The 12070-nt window shown below is 46.2% G+C and overlaps 1 non-coding gene across 1 annotated transcript; it reads left to right on the top strand.

The window, feature by feature from the left end:
- Positions 1-9816: 9816 nt before the first annotated feature.
- Positions 9817-9922, top strand: Gm26439. The gene has a single exon (XR_003949884.1). It is a non-coding gene; the product is annotated as a U6 spliceosomal RNA (small nuclear RNA).
- The last annotated feature ends 2148 nt before the right edge of the window (positions 9923-12070 follow it).

The following is a 12070-nucleotide window of genomic DNA, read 5'->3' as shown; positions in this document are numbered from 1 at the left end:
GTGGGCCAACCTACCTCAGGTTTCCAGGCTTGATGGCAAGCACCTTTACCTGCTGAGCCATCTCACCAGTACCACCCCTGCCTTGTGTTTTGATTTAAAAATTACATTTCTGAATGACTGTTAGTATCCCACACACTATCTGTATTTTTGACAACTGGAAAAATAACATTGATACATGTATCGTATTATATAATTCAACAGAAACTTCTTCACTTAGCATAGAAAGGGAGAGAGTACCCCCTCCCCTAACAGATGAGGAGAAAAGAGGCAAGAGACATCTCAGAGGTTAAGAGTCATCTTTCAGGGCCCGAGTTTGATTTGCAGCACCCACATAGCAGCTCACACATCTGTAACTCTACTTCCAGATCTTATGTGCTCTTCTGGCCTCCCAGGGGACCAGGCATGCACATGGTGCACAGACATACATGCAGACGAAACACTCGTACACAAAGCATAAAGATATATCAAACCTTTTCTTTTAATTATTTATTTTATTTATATGAGTACACTGTCGCTGTCTTCAGACACACCAGAAGAGGGCATTGGATCCCATTACAGATGGTTGTGAGCCACCATGTGGTTGCTGGGAATTGAACTCAGGACCTCTGGAAGAGTAGTTGGTGCTCTTAACTGCTGAGCCATCTCTCCAGCCCCTCAAACCTTTTTTAAAATCAAGCTGATTCTTTTTCTTTTTCTTCTTCTTCTTCTTCTTCTTTTTCTTTTTTCTTTTCTCTTTTTTCGAGACAGGGTTTCTCTGTGTAGCCCTGGCTGTCCTGGAACTCACTTTTAGACCAGGCTGGCCTTGAACTCAGAAATAATGATTAAGTAGCACCATTTCTGGGTGACTAGAGAAGTCCTTTCAAGTGGTTCTTTCTTTGTTTGAGCTAAGGTGTCATGTTGCCCAGGTTGGTTTTGAACTCTCTACATAGCAGAGGATGACTTTGAACTCCCAATGTTCTGCTTCTGCCTGTGGAGTTCTGGTATTACAGGTGTGTGCTGCTATACCACAGGTGTGTGCCACTACTCCTGGCTTAAGTGTTTCTCATTCTTGCTTCTGAATTTAGCATCAGAATCCTGATTCCCAGGATCTGGGGCCATGGCCTAGTGGGTACCACACTTGCTGTGTAAGTGTGACACTGGAGTTTGGATGTCCAGAAACCACATAAATACTGGGTGGTATGGCAGCCTAGCTGTAATTCCTGCACTCTGAAGGCAGACACGGGAGCTCCAAAGCAAGCTGGCTAGCAGGACTAGCCATGTCATTGAGTCCTGGGTTCAACTGAGAGACCCACTTACAATGAATAAGATGGAGAAAGATGCCAATGTTAACCTCAGACCTGCACACACACACAGACACACACACACACACAGTGTGTAATCTGTGCACACACATGTACTCACATGTTCAAACACACATGCATGCACATTCATCCCCAACTCACACACAGGCACAGGAGGGGAAAAAAATTGAATTCCAGGATAGTGGCTAATAGTGGCAATAAGAAAACCATGTTACAGATTTTCTTCAAATCCTGGGACTCTGGTTATCATTTTTTAGTGAATTTGTCACCTTTTTCTCATCCTGATTTTTATAACTTACTCCCCTTATAGGGAGTAAATATTTTATTTTAATCAATGGATATAGAAAATCAACCACTGATGTGCGAATGGACATTTGTCAGCGGCAGCTCAGGAATGATCTTATTAAGTCTGCTTGCTACTTATCATGTACTTATTAATAATTTATTTGATTTCTGAGTATGAGCAGATGGTAAAGTAGTGTACTAGCCACACACACAAAATGATTTGGGAACAAGAAATCAATGGAGATATTTGTGCTGGAGAATTCATCCTGCAGTGTGTGGCTCGGTGGAAACGATCGCACCTCTAATTGCAGAGACCCATAACTGTGGTGTAAAACAGCGTCTATGAGCACTGGCGAGCGATCCAGAGAGGCCTGTGGCTTACCTACAGTAAGGTTCTCTTGATAGAAGTCTCTAAAACGCTGGTGTTTGCACTTGAACACACTGAAGGATTGGGCAAGCAAGGTGCTTTATATAGCCTGGGGTGGTTCTGTCACCAAGCTTCTCTTTCACATCTGTCCCTGCGTTTTCATTCTTGGTGCTACTGTCGGATTTTGGAGCCATCTGTCTTCTCCCACGGTCCACAAGAACCATCTTTTCACTGCCCTCTCTTCCTCAGAGGGTCCATCCCCCTTTCTGGTTTCTTTGCACAGAGCTCTAGACGAATGGTCCTGCAGTTCTAACTGTTCCTCAGACCCCCTGAAATGAAATCCAATCTCCTCAGATAAACACACAAAACCCTCCATGAAGCCCATCCATGAAGCCCAGCTTTCTTCTCTGTCTGACCTGAGTAATTTATGTCTTCTGAGGTCTGAGGCCCGGGAGCAAAAACATCTATTCACCTTCATAAAAACAAACAGCGTTCTCCTGGCTCAGCCCATCCCCTTCCCGTCTCCTGCGTGGACACTGTTGTAGCTGGGGCTCCTTTTCTCTTCCCTTGATCACTGTCCTTTGCCAAGGCCCTCCTGGGGTCTCCACACCCTGATGAATCCCACATAGGAGACAGCCATGAACAAGGCACTCATAAACAAGGCGTTTATGAGTGGATTCTGACAACACCCCCTGGAGAAGGCGGCACTAGAAACCGGTAAGTGGCAGTGTGGGTGGGGAAGCTCAGGGAGGCACCTTACAACACCACTGTGAGGATGCTCTCTGATGCTGGGGTGGCCACTAATGGTGAGGTGCAGATACCCCCAGCCCCCCATTTTGAAACAGGGTCCTATGTGTCCCAGCCTTGCTTCATACTTGCTGCGTGAACCATTCAGCCCAAGATAACCTTAAGCGTCTTATCCCTCTGCCTCTACCTTCCAAGACCTGTTTCACCATGTCCAGCTTTGTGTGGTGTTGGGAATCAAACCCAGGGTCTCATAAATGCCAGGCAAGCACCGTACCAACTGACTTACATCTCCAGTCAGCAGTGCCCTCTCTCGCTTCCACCTGAGTGCTGCTCTATTCAAAGTGCTTGATGTCAGCGCCTCAAAGCTGGGCTTACACCACTCAAGACACTCATGACCTTGAAGCTGTGGAATATCAAAGCTATCCTGCCCTTCAGAGCCCTCCTACTGTCACAGACCTGTGAGGTCTGTGGGCAGAATGTCACACTCTTGAAGCTACACTCAGATTTCAGGCCACCCAGACAGTCCTCTCACTAGCCTGTCTCTCCAGATACCTTCAGAGACTTCAGTGAAGACAGATCTTTCACTTTTAACTCTGGCCCATCTTCTTCCCGGGTACTCACACCAGTGTCCCAGGCTGGAGGATCTAATGAAATAGTAGCCGTGGAATGAACTCAGATTTTTCTCCTCTCCTACTAGGGATCTAGGATAGAAGATAAAAGATGTTTTCATCAAATACAGCCTTGAATTGTTAGTCTCTTTGTGTGTGTGTGTGTGTGTGTGTGTGTGTGTGCGCTCGCGCACGTGCGTGTGTATATTTAAGTTAGGAGTTCAAGTTCATAAATCAGGCATGGTGGCACATGCCTGTTGGCTAGTTTTATATCAGCTAGACACAAGCTATAGTCATCCAAGGGAGGATACCTCCATTGAGAAATTCCCTCTGTAAGAATGGGCTAGAGGCAAGATTCCAGAGCATTTCCTTAATTGGTGATTGATGGAGGAGGGCCCAGCATATTGTGGGTGGGGTTACATGTGGGCTGGTGTCCTGGGTTCTATAAGAAAGCAGGCTGAGGCCTGGGGAGGTGGCACACGCCTTTAATCCCAGCACTTGGAGGCAGAGCCAGGCAGGTTTCTGAGTTCGAGGCCAGCCTGGTCTGCAAAGTGAGTTCCAGGACAGCCGGGTCTACACAGAGAAACCCTGTCTCAAAAAACCAAAAAAAAAAAAAAAAAAAAAAAAAAAAAAAAGCAGGCTGAGCAAGCCAGGGGAAGCAAGGCAGTAAGCTGCTGCACCCCTCTATGGCCTCTGCCTCCAGGTTCCTGCCCTGTCTGAGTTTCTGTCTTGACTTCCTTTGCTAATGAACAGTGATGTGGACAATTGAATGAAACAAGCCCCTTTCCTCCCCATGTTGCTTTTGGTCATGGTGTTTCATCACAGCAAATGAAACCCTAAGACTCCTAGAATCTCAGCACTTCAGTGGATCATAAGTTCAAGGTTACCTTTGGCTATATATCAAGTTTGAAGCCAGCATGGGATACATGAGATTCTGTCTCAAAAAAAAAAAAAAAAAATTCATAGCAGGCATCCTTTCTAGGAGCACCCTGTGGAGGGCGCTTCCTCATCCTCTGAGTGACATTGGAAGTGAGGACTTTGGATTGTCTTGCCCTCTTCCCATCAGTTGGCTTTTGAAAGATTATATTGCATATGGACATTGTTGCAATACCGGAGTGACAGGGATTTATGAAAGAAAACCCAGCAGTCCCCATGAGCAGGGGACTTCCAAAGAAGTACTTGTTTCCTCCTGAAAGAAGCAAATCCCAGCTGGGGCCCCCCTCTTTTCACCTCCTGCCTTGACTGTAGGTGTGCTAACTGGAGATATAGCTACATGGAAACCAGATGGGAACAGCCCAAAGACAAAAGGTCAATATACTAGCCCTGGCAGAACGGACAGAACCAGCTGCAACCCTAGCTAACTCTAGGTATATTTAATATATTTATATATGATTTCTGAGACAGGGCTTTCTGCCATGTAGCCCAGGTTGGCCTTAAGTTCAATTTGTAGTTCAGACTAGCCTCAACTCACAGCAATGCCTGGATTAGATACTTGTGTATATGTGTGTTGTATATATCGAGACAGGGTTCTCTGTATAGACCAGGCTGGTCTTGAAATCACAGAGATCTGCCTGCCTCTGCCTCCCAAGGACTGGAACTAAAGGTGTGTGCCACCGCTGCCCCGCTGGTACTTGTATATTTTAAGCCAGTCCTCCTTCAGGTGGACGTTGTGAAGCAGAAACAGCTCAGCAGTGCCCGGCAGTGCCTGGCAGTTACCAACAATGCCAACCTCAGAACTCAGTCCTGCACCCAGGAGCTGGAGTGTAAGGGGCGTGTCGTGCGATCCTGACACAGAAGTTTGAGAACCAGCTTTAAACCAACAACCATAGTTTGGATGTTGAAGGTCCCCCAAAGGCTCATGTGCAAGGTCCCACATGTGACAGATGTGGTCCCTGTGGTGGGGCTTTTGAAATGTGGTGGATCTTGAGAAGGAGCCCTGTGGGAAGTTTTTAGGTCATTGGGAGGAATATTCTCTCTTTCTCCATCTTTTTCTCCCTCCCTTTCTCCCCACTCTCTCTTTCCTTCTCCCCTTCTTCCTACTTTCCACCGCCTGGTGCTTATGTACTTCCTGACTATGAGGCATAGTCCATTTGCTCAAGGCCCACAGCAACGGGACCACTTGATGTTGGACTTGAATCTCCAGACTCATGAGCCAAAAGACACCTCTTCATGAGACTTTTAAATAAGTCGTCTGTCTCCAGTACCTGGGAGCAACAGAAAGCTGACCTGTACATTTCTGCTTCCAAAGCTTTGCTATGCAGAGGTGACGTGGGGAGGTCATGTTAGAATCTGGCCCCGTGGCTGGACTGAAAGCTCCGTTATGCTGGGACTGGACACTGTGGTACCCAGTCACCTGTTCTCCAGTTGGCCAGGGCTAGGGACAGATGAGGGTTCAAAGGGAAGTGTCTCTCTGAGAATTGCTTTCAGCTGCAATGAACTATCTCACTCAAGGCCATGCCCTGCCTTACTGTGAACACCTGGTCAAACTAATAATAAATGTTGACTCCAAGAGATTGTGGTGTAATTGTTAAGATTTTTAATGGGTCATGGGGGGGGTGCTCAGAAGTTAAGAGTGATTACCCAACATGCATTGGGTTTGATTCCGAGGGCTTGGATGAACGTCAAGTGGATCAACTGGAAGGGCACTTGAGAATTTCAAGGGAAATTATATTTCTATAATGATTTGGGAAATGGATGGCTGCTTCCTCTGGCTTTCTTTTAAATTTAATTTAATTTTTAATTACGTGTATGTGTGTGGTGTGCATGGGAGTGCCTTTGTCTGCAGGGGCCAGAGGTGTTGGAATTTCTGGAGCAGAAGTTACTGGCAGTTGTGAGTTGCCTGACTTAGTTGTTGAGAACTGAGCTCGGGTCTTCCAGAAGAGCAGGAAGTGCTCTTAACCACAGCGCCAGCTGTCTGGTCCCTCCCCCTGGCTTTTGATGCAAATGAAAAAGATCAGGAAAGCTAACAATTCTTAAGCACCTACACAAAGTGGGAACAGAGACTCCTCAGCAGCAAATGCTGTCCTCACCCACAGTGGGTGCGAGGAGCAGGACTTCATTATACCGCAGCAGATTTCCAATGAAGGCTGCACATCACCATGTCAGGACTCTGACTAGGAAGGAATGGAGCCCTGAGACCTGGGATAGGGACATCCGATCACTGCCCTCAGATCTCCTGGATCAATGTGCTTGTAGAAGGAGGCCACTCCTGGAAACACCGGCCATCTCCCTTTCTCAACAAGCACGGGGACGGGGGGGGGGGGGGGGGGGGTTCTGCCTCACAGGGCAGCTCACACTCTAACTAAGGTCACCTTTTATTGGGCTGCAAAGACAGTAAGTAGGGTCTAGGCACACCAAAATCCTGAGTGGACCCACACTGGACCTCCTGAGGGGAAAAGGAACCAGAGCTAAAGAGGCCATAGGACTTATCTAGAATGTTCCAGAACACGCCAGTCTGAGCGACCAAGACTTCATTCTGCCTGACAAAGTAACAGTGGTAGCTCGTGTTTTATAACTGTGTGTTGGGGAATCAGAGGGGTGGGAAGATGGGGAGCAAAGGACTTAGGGGACAAGGGATTTCGTTTCGGAAATTTGTAACAGTACCCTAGAGAGAGAAGAAAAAGCTTATGGTGGACTGTTAATAGTGACAGGTGTGTTCATCTTCACCGTGTGTGTGTGTGTGTGTGTGTGTAAGGAGGTGCATGGAGGCCAGAGGACACTGTCACATGTTCTACTCCATTAGTCATTCTTTCTTATCCCCCTGAGAACAGATTTCTCTCTCATTGAACCTGAAGCTAGGCCGGCAACCAGGGAGCCCAGAGCCTTCTGTGTCTTCCCCTCACTGTTGGGGCTAAGGGAACACATCAGGCTGCCTTTCACTTTTCTTCCAGAGTGGGGATCTGAACTCAGACCCTCAAACGTGAACAGACGCTCTCACCTGCTGAGCAGTCTCACTAACACCTAGCTACAAAACAAAACCAAAAGAACCAAGGAAAGAAAGAAAGAAAGAAAGAAAGAAAGAAAGAGAAAGGAAAGAAAGAAAAAGAAAGGAAGGAAAGAAAGAAAGAGAGAAAGAAAGAGAAAAGAGAAGAGAAGAGAAGAAAAGAGAAGAGAAGGAAAGGAAAGGAAAGGAAAGGAAAGGAAAGGAAAGGAAAGGGAAGGGAAGGGAAGGAAAGGAAAGGAAAGGAAAGAAAAGAAAAGAAAAGAAAAGAAAAGAAAAGAAAAGAAAAGAAAAGAAGTTGTGAAGACACATAAAAAGAAACAAACTGGGACCTGGTAAGATGGCTCATTGGATAAAGACACTTGTCACTATGCCTGATTAACTGAATTCAATCCCCAGGACCCATACAGTAGTAGGAGAAATCTGACTCTTACACAGTGTCCCCTGATCTGCATATCAGGTACAAAATGGGTATACAACAAATGAATGTAATTTTTAAAAACCCAAATTACTAATGACAATGTAAATTTAAAACATAAAATACTTTGCCAAAATAATATGTTCCTTTTCCTAATTGTGCAACGATTGGGTTGGACGTCAATGCTCAGCCGTTCTCCTCGGAGCCTCTATGTGTCCAAGAACAGAGAGAATTACTCACTCCCACGGCCTGCCCCTCCCACTGCTGCTACCCCAGCATGAGGGGCTGCTCTTGTCAAAGAGAAGGATGGCCTTCCTCTCAGAGGCACCAGGGTGGCAGGTGAGGAGTGAGCTCATGTCACCATAATCCTGATGCTTACTCTGCTACATACAAACAGAACCTGTTCTGATATTACGCGCATAACTTAAAATATCATTGGGAAAAACAAAGCCCTAATGTACACTTTACACTTCTATCCCCCCCCCTCTCTCGGACCTCTGCTTGCTCCAGTCAACCCTGCTTGCTCTGGCCCAAAGATTTATTTATTATTATACATAAGTATACTGTAGCTGGCTTCAGATGCACCAGAAGAGGGCGTCAGATCTCATTACGGGTGGTTGTGAGCCACCATGTGGTGGCTGGGATTTGAACTCAGGACCTTTGGAAGAGCAGTCAGTGCTCTTACCCCATATCCTTTATCTCTTAAGCATCCCTCTGGCTTTTTATCAGCCTTGAATGGAATATGCTCACCTCTAGCTCCCCTTGCAGGGTCTCAGGTGTACATCTAAGATTCCAGTGGAGACTTTGGAATATTCTTCATGATACTTTGTTACCAGGTCTCTGTTCTGAGCTGCCTGGAGCATTCTACCTCAGGTGGGAGCTCCTCTGCCTCTTGCTATTTTGAGAGAGGGTCTCACTTTGTTTGTAACCCAGGCTGACCTCAAACCTACCAGCCTCCTGTCTCAACCTTCCAAGTGTTGGGACTATAAGAGTCCACAACAGACAACTTAATTTTTGCTTCTTATTCCGTCTTCCCATCCTCACAGCTGACGAGGCAGCTAGCTCCTTCTGGTCCTCTCCTGGTTTCACAGCACAAGCAGCTTCTGGGCACAGACAGCACTTTGAACAGCATCTGCTTAGCCCAGTGTCTGGCTCTTCACACTGATCAAATCACCACGTGGGTGACCAGTGGTCTCCCAGACTCGAGTTACAAAGCCCCATTTTACCAGCAACATCTCAAAAATGGTCCAACATCTCTGGCAGAATAAATGCTATCTATAAACCATAATCTAACACTTAAGCTGCAAACAGGATTTCAAAATGAAATTGTGTTGTATATTTTAAGAATCACAATTCACTGAAAGGAGAACAAAGGGGGCAAATTTAGGCTTAGATTTGATGAAAGGAAGAACACTTAAAAATATAGATCATATGTCGGACAGGTTACTAGAGACTTGCCTTCCTTGAAAAATCTTTAAAATTAGAACCACAGGGCAATAGCTCAGCATCAGGGAACTGCATGTGCAAGGACCTGGTTTGATCCCCAGGGCTTGGAGAAAACGAATAAACAGTCATTTATCTTGAACCATTTGGCCACAAACCAGCTTGGAAACACTATCTGAGGAAGGTACATTTCCGAGACTCCCCCTGCGAACCCTTGCCTCTCTCCGCTGTCCGTATACCAGGGCATCAGGGCATGGCAGGGATAACAAAGTTGGCGGAGGAGGCAGAGGACGTTAGCCGCACGTGGGATTATTTTGCCGCAGAAACGGAGAACTGGCTGCATTGCTGTCAGTCCACCAACTGAGCAGTTAATGAAAGCAGGTGGCACAGTACAGTCCTTCGGCTCTTTCTAGAATCCCGATGAATCAGATAGCTACCCCACCCCCCAAAGAGAGGCTGCGAAGCTGGGATTCCAATCTGAAGATGATTCTGATCAGGGCACAACAAAGATGTCTCTTTTCTCCCTCCCCCGGCATGTCCAACGAGTATTCAGAGTCTGAAACACTCAGCAGTTTCAAAAAGTGAACCACCGTTGGGAATCCTACGGGGATGCATGTACTGGCACAAATGTCGTGATATATTGCATAAACGGACGTGGCTCTGCTTCTCTCCGGTTTGATTTATTTTTTTTTTTTTTAATTATTTTAGTGCTTGCCTTGGCAGCTCGTTTACTAAGATTGGAATAATACAGAGAAGATTAGTGTGGCCCTGCAAAAGGATGGCATGCACATTTGTGAAGTGTTCTATAGTTTCATATGTGCATGAAGCAACAGTTAATGAAAACGGAGGCCATGAATTTGGAAAAGCAAGGAGGGGCATGTTGGGGTGTGTGTGTGTGTGTGTGTGGACGGAGGGGAGGGAGCTGGGGAATGATGCAAGATTATCATCTTATAGCATTGGAGACTTTAAAACATACTTATTTTATTATTTGTGTGTGTGTGTCTGAGAGAGAGAGAGAGAGAGAGAGAGAGAGAGAGAGATGGGTGTGCAGGCACCCACTGAGGCCAGAAGGGGGCTCTGGATCTCTTCGAGCTGGAGTAAGGCATCTCTGAGTCGCGTGAATGATGTGGGTGTTGACATCACAACTCTGGTTCTCTGATGGGGCAGGGAACACTCCTAACTGCCTCTTTCCAGCCTCTCAATTTCTTTGTTCTTTTCTTTTCTTTTCTCTCTCTCTCTCTCTCTCTCTCTCTCTCTCTCTCTCTCTCTCTCTCTCTCGTGTGTGTGTGTGTGTGTGTGTGTGTGCATCCTTATTCATTTATGTGAGCATGGGCATGTATTTGAACGCTGTGGGTGGTCAGAGACAACCTTGGATGCTGGACCTTGGTCTCCACCTTGTCTGAGACAAGATCTCTTTGCTGTAGTTCTGCTGCTTATGCCAAGCTACTCAGACTTTCGGTTTCTCTGCTCTCCACATCCCTAGTGTGGACCTGTAGGAGCCCTGAGATTATAGACACTTAGTGCGCTAGTGCCTAGCTTTTACAGGTATTCTATGGAGTTCACGGCTCAAGCTTTCCTGACAAGCATGTTTATGTACTGAGCCATCTCTCCAGCCCTCGTTAGTTAGTTAGTTAGTTAGTTAGTTAGTTAGTTTGCATGTTACCCAGTCTCCTTAGAGTTCCCACTGCTCTCTTCCTCTGCTCCTGGGGACTGACTACAGCATCAGGGTGGGGTAGGCAGTGCCCTGACCTTAGTCATTGGTCCTCATTAGCATCTTCCCAGTGTCCTCCTCCTATCTGATTCCTCAGTCTTTGTCCAATAGCGTTGTCTGACCGGGAAGTTTCCTGTACGGCCTCTTTCTACTTTGATGACCCATTCTTCTGGGCTGTACATAAGTAGGTGGGGTGCCGGAGTCTATCTGCTAAGTCAGGGTGACACTCAGGTGTTTACCAAGCCTTTTATTTCTCTGCATAACACAGAGTCCAAGAGGTTGCTTCAAGGTTACTTCTGTCCTACCTGTTGAGTCTCACAACCTAGGTATGTCTGAGTGGCAAGTGGGGGCTCTTGAACCCCCATGGGCTCTGTCTGGCTCTGCATCATAGGTTCCTCTACTCTTGGATTCTTTCTTTCTCTCTTTCTTCTCTTCCCTTCCTTCCTTCCTTCCTTCCTTCCTTCCTTCCTTCCTTCCTTCCTTCCTTTTTTTTTTTTTCCAGAGACCTGCCCACCTCTGCCTCCCAGTGCTGGCATTAAAGGCATGCACCACACCTGTTGATCCCTCGTTTTAATGACTACCGTCTAAGCCTTCTTTGCCGCTAATTCCTCATCCCTGTGATCCACATACACATTATCCAGTCTCAGATGGCACACAGACCTTGCAAACTGTTCATGCTCTGAGAGCTCAAGCATTTGGATTTCTTGTTCCCAAAAAGTCTTTTTCTGCTATAGCAACCATTTCCCAGGTACTGAGTGCTCATTGAGAGTCTGGTTATTTCGTGGGGATACAAAGGATGTACCAGTAATGACAAACATACTGAGAACCTAGCACCACATACTACTGCCAAAGAAATCCAGTTGAGAGGCCAGGAGAAGGGGGGAAATAGCAACACCGGGAAGAGGCAGAGCTTTCTCATTCTGGGGCACAGGAAGCCCCCATCAGCTCCTTCTTCAGGTTCAGTGCAAATTTTCTTTGCTTTTGTTTTAAGGTAGGTCTCACTATGTAGCCCTGGCTGTCTTGGAACTCACTAGGAAACCAAGCTGTATTTTTTAAGATAAATAACTTTAAAAGAAAAGAAAAGGAGTTTGAAATGAAGTTGATAAAGCAATTAATGCCACTGTGACAGTATACACATTTTGCACACTCAGGTCAGACTCTGTTCATGAAGATTAAAGCCTCTAAATTGTATTTAGTATAGTTCATATGCTTTAAGCTTAAAAAAATCCTGAATTCTTAGCTGGACATGG

Source organism: Mus musculus, chromosome 11 (genome assembly GCF_000001635.26).
Source record: "Mus musculus strain C57BL/6J chromosome 11, GRCm38.p6 C57BL/6J".
NCBI lineage: Eukaryota > Metazoa > Chordata > Mammalia > Rodentia > Muridae > Mus > Mus musculus.
Note: the sequence above shows the minus strand (reverse complement) of the source record. Positions and strands in the feature narration are given on the sequence as shown.